The following is a 6,000-nucleotide window of genomic DNA, read 5'->3' as shown; positions in this document are numbered from 1 at the left end:
TTGTATATATCTTAAAGAAATTCCACTTAAAACTGGGTGTGTGTTATTTCAAAAATGATATTAGACTTAAAGCTTAATGTGTGACATCCATCAACAAAAACCGGTAATTTGTGTTCAAATAAATGAAAATCTGGGGTTCTGGGATACCTTCTGAGGGCTTGCAGTAATTGTTTACATTTTTGGTATGAGGTGGTACATTAGGCACATTAAAATATGCGGTGATGAATTTATCGACTCTTTGAAGTAATATATAAAATTAATGCCTCTGTTTTATCCATAGTTGTGACTTGTTTTGGTATGCAATTTTTATTGAGCTATCTATATTCCCTCACATCATTTCTTAATTATTCTAAGCAAACATCTGAAAAATGAAAAATGACTAGCCAGGAACTCTAGAGTGCGCCTGTGAAACAGAAGGCAACTCTCCGGCAACTGGGAGCATTTTCACCGTCATCACTACTCTACTCTGCCCAACTGAGCAAACTGATCCAGACAAAAACTAAGTTAATCATTCTTGATCTTCTTTTCTGCTAAGAGCCATTGTCACATATTTGCCTGAAAGCTGGAAAAGAGTGACATATAATATTTGCATCTATAATAGATCTGACAGACTTGATCCTTAAGGTGCATACCAATTTCTTCCCAGTCTCATGTGGCCATTGACACACCACTTGTTATTTACCTTGGACAAAAAGGAATTGTGGCACTTGTTAAACCTATCACTCATATGCAGAAATGTTTTCTGAGGATAAAGTATGTGTATATATATACATATATATGATATATACACTATATCATATATGTATATATGATACATAATAAAGGCATACTTAAATGTTCAGCAACATAGAATGCATTTCCCCTTTGAGAACCAATGTAACCTATACCTCTAATAACCAGTTTTCCTTTGCTTTTGCAAGATTTACATTTAACTATGCAGGATGGGTTGTGAATTATCTGAGAGTAATAGTCTACCCCAAAATTATTTTACTAGCTCATGTTATCAAGAGCTTGAACTTACAACTGAAACCAAATGTGATTTTCTTGATTGTAGAATGAGGTTTAATTGTTTTAATCAAGAGTATTCATGTCTAACAGATCTGTGTATATGTATACTTCCTACTTACCTACTCTTCGAGTATAACTTGACTTAATGATTCACTTTTAATGAACAGAGTAAAAGTGGAAGTGAATATGTATGACTTCATAAACTGGATCATAAAAAGCACTCTGGCTTCCTGCTTGCTCTCTCTTTCTCAGATCACTTACCTGTGGGAAGCCAGCTGCCATGTTATGAGGACACTCAGGCAGTACTGTGGAGAGCTGCACATGGTAAAGAACTGAGCCCTCTTGCCGACAGCCATGTGAGTAAGCCATCTTTGAATTAGATTTTCCTGTCCCCCTTTAAGCCTTTATATGATTGCAGACCTGGCCAACAGCTTGACTACAACCACATGAAGACCCTAAGCCAGGATATACAGCTAAGTCATTCCCAGTCCTGATCCTTTGAGTCTTTGTGCAATAACAGATGTCTAAGTTTCCAAGTATTATGCCATGTTTTAGGGTAATACAGATTCTTTACTGTAGAACTTCTCAAAGCCTTTAAAACCTGTTGGTGTTAGTTGTTTAGGTGTAGGATACAGTGTATTCCAAATTGTTTTTACCACAAAACATTCTTTCTCCAAAGAATCTTAAAAAATAATGTTTCCCTAAATATTTTTGGGAATGGCTCTCATAGAGAATTTTGATAGTTCACAGTAAATTCAACAAGAGATCAGATTCACCTAGTTAAGTAAAAATTTCAAAGTGGTCAATTTAGAGAAATTTGGGAGAGCCCACATGCGCTTAGCTCAGTAGGATATAGAAGTCAAAAACATTCCCAATCTTTGATTTTCAGTGCATTTCCTGCAATATGCAGAGGGCATTGCTACACCTAATTGGCAGAAATTTATCAGTATCTGATTAAATAGATATTTTTCTGTTACAACCCATTGCCATAACAATTCATGAAAATGTACGTTCTTCATTGTAACGTCGGCCATTTTCCATAGCTGGTTGTAAGAAATTATCATGCTGCAAATGTTAAGCCTTTATAATTCGGCTTTGCCATGGGGAGAGAATTTACAAATTAATAGCAAATGTATTATTTCTTTCCGTTCTGAAACTCAAAGAGCCTCATTCTGCTGAAGAAAATTGCTACTTGAATTCAGATGAGATTAAGATCTTTACAGGGAGACTACACCATTGTAGCAGGCTTCTTCAGATAACACATGTGGAAAGGCTCGAAGAGGAATTACATGATACTTTGGGTAAAAGGGTTTAAAAAAAGTTTATTCCTAGGCTGTTTAACTCCAAAACGTAAACATGGCAGATGGAACTGCTTACTATCTGACCACTTCCCTTGGTTATAACGGTTGCCCATGGATGAAGCAATGTAATTTTGGACCACAATACAAGAAAAGGCTTTAATTTCATTCAATCTGAACATAATCAAGGAAGCTCTCTGTTTAGCCCTTGAATTGAGTCAAGCCAACTCAATGAAACTGCAGGAAACGTAGCTAGCTTCCTTTGTCGATCTCATTCTCTTGATTTGAACAAATTTTTGATCTGAACCAATTCTCTAACATCATGCCTTAGTTCATGAGTATCTCTTAACTACGTATGTTTAATCACCTATTTCTATTCCTGGAGCATGTAACTTCCTCTTGGTTGACATTGCTGGACTCCTTAAACAACATATATAATAATTTAGCTCAGTGGTGCTAAACTAGATGTGATTCCCCGCCTCCTTCCCCCCACCCAGGAAACATTTGGCAATGTCAGGAGGCACGTTTTGCTACCATGTCTTGGAGAGTACTACTAGAATCTAGTGGGCAGAAGCCACTATTAGTACCAAACATTCTACAATGTATGGGATAACTCCTACATTGAGTATTTGTTTAAAATGTATTTCTATATTTTAAAAAAATGTTTATTTCTCTCACCCTGAACCTGACCTTCTCTTCCAATATATGACGTCTACAGTCGTCTTCAAAACAGAGCCTGAGACAGAGATTCAGGTGCATGTGATATTTGGGCGTGTGCACGCCAAAGAAAGAGGGTGAAGGCAACAGGAGAGGGCAGAGGGAGGCTCTCAGCAAAAATGCAGTTTCAGCTAGAATCTAGCCTCAGCCTGGCCTCACAGGGAGCTCTGGAGTGTAAGTCTCCCTTTTGTCAACCTTACGGCAATTATTGGCTGTGGGTCACCCATGTTGAGGTGGGACTGAAGCTGGGTAACCTCACAATGAGGTGGCAGAGAAATGTGCTCCAGAAAACGAAGCAGCTGTAAACTGTTAGCATCTAACACTAAGAGCAGCTGATGATAGGGCTTCCAGCTCAGTAAAGGCAATCTGGCTTAGGTAGCAACAGGGTCCACTAGAGTTGTCATGCATGATTTCATTGATGTTTTTCCAGTTTCATGCATGAGTTAGTTGTGTTTCTCTTTTTCAAGAAAACAAGATGTCCTGGTTAGGATTAATAAACCAAAATAGTTTGGCAGAGATAAAAAAAATATACACACATATATATGCCTTGCTGATGAAAATTGTTTACCATAAAGAAAATGTACACGGTAATTACCATAGTGCCAGCCAGTAATTCTTGATTAATGTTTAGGCTGAAAATGTTCTAAGATCATCATCTTATTTAATTCATATGAGATTTTTTTTTGATTTGCAATAAATATATCTAAATATATCTCACTTAGATGGGTCATTCAAGACTGGGTAAATATTTAGAAGAGAAGATTTTATTTTTAGCAGTATTAACTATAGCAACTTCAACATCTCATTATTAATGTGAAGCTCTTGTAGTATCAGCAATGCCTACATTTGTTTCTTTACTTGGGACCCCCTGACCTGAGCTCATTTGTGTATCCTAACTGCCTATGGAGGGTTTTCACTTTGGTGATCCCACCGGCATCATAACTTCAAAACACCAGTTTCACTCTCAAACTTTCTCTTCCTTTCCGGTAGCCTCATGATCCTAATCCAAGTTGAAGGCACCAGTATCCACGACTCAAATCTTACTCAGGGACTGATGCAGGGGTCCTCTGACTTCCTGCCAGACATTACGTCCCGTCGGCACTGATTTCTACACCATTGCCAAAGTGACTGTTCCACAGCACAAATCTATTCACATCGCTCCCTCTTTTAAAGTTTGAAGTGCCTTTTCACTGCCAAATCTAAACTTCTCAGGAAAGAATCACAGTTCCTTCTGAGGAGCCTGGCTGCGGGCCAAAATCCTATATGAGATATTTCAGGCCCAACCATAGGCAATTTCATCAAAGATTTGCCTGACAAGACTCATGGGGAAAGGTGCCTTGCCACGTTAGATGTGGTGCACAGCCAAAGCACTGGAACTTTCTAGAGGGAGTTGCAATCAGGAACTCAGGCCCAGGAGCTTCCATTTGGAAAGCTCCTTATTGGGGGCCTGGGTCGAGGCACTTTTCTTAACTCTTGACTCAGTAATTTTCAACTTCTATCCCTTTCTTTCTTCCACTTTCTACCCCCAGCCTCCAGAGTCTGTGATAGGCAGGAGACTTTCATTGGGAACTCCTCAGTGCTGACATGATTCCCCCACCTGTGCTATTACTGAGTCAAGAGTTAGGAAAAGTGCCTCAACCCAGGCCCCCAATAAGGAGCTTTCCAAATGGAAGCTCCTGGGCCTGAGTTCCTGATTGCAACTCCCTCTAGAAAGTTCCAGTGCTTTGGCTGTGCACCACATCTAACGTGGCAAGGCACCTTTCCCCATGAGTCTTGCCAGGCAAATCTTTGAAATTGCCTGATTCTCACCCAGTGCCATTCTATGGGGAAATATGGAACACTGGGGAGCCTTTCTCCTCTGTTCTCCCAGTAAGTGAATGAGGCTTGATTGTTACTTTAAGTTTGCCTCTTTGTCCTGCTTGACCCCCTCAATCTCCGGCAGCTGAACACCTTCACCACCCAGCTCCCATCAATTCTTCTAGCCTCAGTTCCTCTAACGTCTATGGGATTGATTATTATTAGTTGTAGTACTAGTATCATCATTAGCAAATATTTATTGAACCCTTAAAATGTTCTAGGAATTGCACTAAACATTTTACGTGTATTTGTTCATTTAAACCTCAGAATAATCCTAAGATTTGGAACTCATCCTCATTTTACATATTAGAAAAATGAGGCATATGGATGTTGACCAACAAAAACCTTGCTTAGGGTGTGGCAGGATAGAGGGATTAACTCAGGCCAGCTGATTGCACACTGTGTGTTCTTAACCATGTTGCAGTATTGTTACACACACACCCTGCGCAGCCCACACAAAACGATTTGATAGTGCCTAATCATGCCAAACTTTCGTTTGTCCTTCTATCTTAAATCCAAGGAAATTCTACAGCTCTTTCAAGATCTAACTCAGACATGAGTTGCTCATAAAGCCTTTTTGCAACTCAAGTTGATAGTTTTTCCTTCCTCAGAGTACTCGTGCCACTCCCAGTACTCCTTTGCACACCTCATTGTAATATTTATGACCTTGTATTTTGGTTATTTGTTTTCATTGTCTTACCCATGGCTTGCCATTTCCTAGTCAGCAAACATTGATTTGGCTAAGTATTCTAATGATTGGCACATTGAAGAGTCTTGATAAATGCAGATTTAATAAACCATGAGCAAGATAATATTTTGTTCACATATATAATTTAATCAGCAAAGAGATTCATACATTTGGATAATTTACTTGTCTATATATATCTAGACCTTGGCAATATTAGAGTAAGTTTTTCAATGCATGTATAAATTCTAAATGCTGTTCCCAAATGACTGAGAATCAAAATGAGTTATTTAGATATCTTGACAGTATCTTGATGTTTTATCTTACCAATCCTGAAGCACCTGATCAATGACAAAATTTGAATATGGACCAGACAATGTCACTTAGTGATACTTGTTTTAAATTTTTCAATAAAAATCCCCAAACATACAATCT

General features: G+C 38.5%; 1 long non-coding RNA gene across 2 annotated transcripts in view; it reads left to right on the top strand.

Moving 5' to 3' along the window:
• Window positions 1–1,086: 1,086 nt before the first annotated feature.
• LOC116558934 overlaps window positions 1,087–6,000 on the top strand; it is a 51,580-nt gene continuing 46,666 nt past the window's right edge. The window contains exon 1 of one of the 2 annotated variants that reach the window (XR_004272237.1): window positions 1,087–1,364. This is a non-coding gene — a long non-coding RNA (uncharacterized LOC116558934). Of the gene's footprint in view, window positions 1,369–6,000 lie in introns of both variants that reach the window. The other variant, XR_004272238.1, reaches the window with a different exon arrangement.

Source organism: Sapajus apella, unplaced genomic scaffold (assembly GCF_009761245.1).
Source record: "Sapajus apella isolate SASKATOON/1434 unplaced genomic scaffold, GSC_monkey_1.0 scaffold22, whole genome shotgun sequence".
Classification (NCBI taxonomy): domain Eukaryota; kingdom Metazoa; phylum Chordata; class Mammalia; order Primates; family Cebidae; genus Sapajus; species Sapajus apella.
This window is presented reverse-complemented; position numbering and strand designations above follow the sequence as displayed.